The following is a 2388-nucleotide window of genomic DNA, read 5'->3' as shown; positions in this document are numbered from 1 at the left end:
TTGGCTCGGCCTCTTTTCTTCGATGATGTCGAGAGACAGTTAACTGTGTGCAGCCTGTGGTTCCGGCTGAGATCTAAAGTGCCTTGATCAAGTATTGTACGTATCGAATTTTATCATCTCTTTTTGTTAAATATTTTTATTATAACTTATTGATTCTGGTACTTCTTTCCTCACGACCATCTGGGATTTTTGGATGTATGTTTTGGTCTCTTTTTCAGCCAAATGCCATATTAATAGTGCAAATGATATAATTGGGCCAAGTGAGAGTTTAGCTTGTTTAAGTGCAATATTGGAATAAATCAGGTCCTCTAATCTGCGTGATGCGGAAAGATTTTCTTCAATTGGCATCCAAGATACAGATGCCTCTGGATTTAACCACATTGAAAGTGGTCTCAGAACAAAAAAACAAAAATAATATTTAAAGTATATATATATATATATATATATATATATATATATATATATATATATATATATATATATATATATATATATATATATATATATAGCTTTCCAGTCTGAGGCATATATATGTGTATGTATATATGTGTGTATATATATATGTATATATATGATATATATATATAAAAATATATAAAAGGCCCTTTCTTTCTCTCTGTTACCCCAGCACTGCTTAGCAATAGCCAACCCATTTGGACCGATCACTACTGGCCCCTCCTACTTATTTGGGTGGTTCAGGCTACCCCCGCCCCTCTCAACCTGACACACATGCTCCCACCAGCTCTCCGTAAACATAGACATGGGACGGACTTCCCCCCGCCCCCACCGCCCCCTTTCACACTAAACTTTGAGGAAAGTGTGTGCTTGTGGTTCTTATTACTGCAGCACTGAGCAGTATGCTCATGTTTCGGAACCAAAGAGGGAGGTGTATCTCTCTCTCTCCCTCGCTCGCTCTCCTTTCTCTCTCGACTATCGTCACAGCCTGCGTAGTCTTACTTCGCCTGTGCACTCACACACTTTCACGCACAGAAGTGATAAGATAACATACGATGCATTGACGTGCAGTGCAGTGCAGTGCAGTGAGGAGTGTGTGTCGAGGTGGGCAGCCAGCCAAGTGCGTCAGAGTGTGAGCGTCGAGCTGCCATGATTATTTTTTTTTTTTTACCTGGAAGTGATTTTCCATGGCAGTGAAGTCTGAGAAGAAGCAGAGAGTAAGTTGTGGCAACAATTTTGCACAGGATCAGCACGTGTGTATTGTGTGTTTTCCACTTGTGTGTGGAGGCATATATTCTGAAGCAAAGATTCTTGTTTTGCACCAGTAAACAGCTTAAAATGTACCTGTAGGTACACTCTGAGCTGTTGACTGGTGCAAAACAAGTCAATCATTTAACATAAAGGTGTGTCTGCAAACACATTTTATTTTCAGAAAATAGTATATTTATTTTACATTTGAATGTCGTGTCGATTTTCAGGTGTCTGAACTTTTCCCTGTGGCATGCTTCCCAATTTTCACTACAGTGTTTAGAAATCCTGCAAGTATAGGTAAAGCCCTGAGTAAATTCCTGTGTATTTGGTCATGATAAGAAAATTGTAATTGCAAAAGGGATGGTGATTTGGCCAAACTGAGTATACAAATCAGTCACTTTGTTGAGATGATTGAACATTCAACTAAATCACTTCACAATGTACACACGTGCAGCTCAAACATTGTTTCAAACTGAACTGTATGTGGAGGGTTTACAGTTGTCTTTGTTTAAATGCAATTTAAAGGGCCAATGTAGTCTAGCATGTAAAATCCAAATTACCAATAGAGTCAAGAGACACAAATGCATTTTTAATGCAGAAGTAGCTACAAAGTATACATTTAAATTAGAATGTTTTAAAGTTTACATTTGAGACCTAAATGGATAGCTGGCATGGTGACCTTTAGTAATAAACTAATTCTAACACATTGACAAGTGATGCTTATTACAATCGAAAGATGGCTTAACCTTCTCCCGGAGCAGGCTCAGTATGCATAAACAGGAACACAGAGCAGTTTAGAAAGCAGCAACACATCTAACAGAGGCAGAGAGAATTGTAGGAGCAGTGAATGACTGAGATTTTTCAATGACACTTCATATCCACCCTCACAAGCACTACTACAGAGCTCTTTAGGGAGCAGTACAAAACAGTACAAAACAAGTACAAAACAAGTTAGAACATTTATCAGAACTATAATGAATTTGTGGTATGGCCTAATAATATGAGTTGTGATGAATGACCCATTTCAACCGTGTTTTCTACTGTGTTGTATTGCAATTGTTACATTTTTCTTTTAATTGGCCATCATTCATTTTCTGGGTAGACTGTAGACCCACTGTTTAATCACTACTACAGTACGTCACTGCTACTGTGCAAACTATAGTCCTCATCCACTGCCTTGTA

General features: G+C 38.2%; 1 protein-coding gene across 2 annotated transcripts in view; it reads left to right on the top strand.

The window, feature by feature from the left end:
* The first annotated feature begins 1072 nt into the window (after window positions 1–1072).
* The window catches only part of LOC137794886 (microtubule-associated tumor suppressor 1 homolog), a 55104-nt gene continuing 53788 nt past the window's right edge, over window positions 1073–2388 (top strand). For both annotated transcript variants that reach the window (XM_068591998.1, XM_068591997.1), the window contains exon 1: window positions 1073–1172. The gene's annotated coding sequence lies outside the window, so the exon portion shown is untranslated. The remainder of the gene's footprint in view (window positions 1173–2388) is intronic.

This window comes from Clinocottus analis, unplaced genomic scaffold (assembly GCF_023055335.1).
Source record: "Clinocottus analis isolate CAN_PGR_092001 unplaced genomic scaffold, fCliAna1.0.p SCAF_26, whole genome shotgun sequence".
Taxonomy (NCBI): Eukaryota; Metazoa; Chordata; class Actinopteri; order Perciformes; family Cottidae; genus Clinocottus; species Clinocottus analis.
Note: the sequence above shows the minus strand (reverse complement) of the source record. Positions and strands in the feature narration are given on the sequence as shown.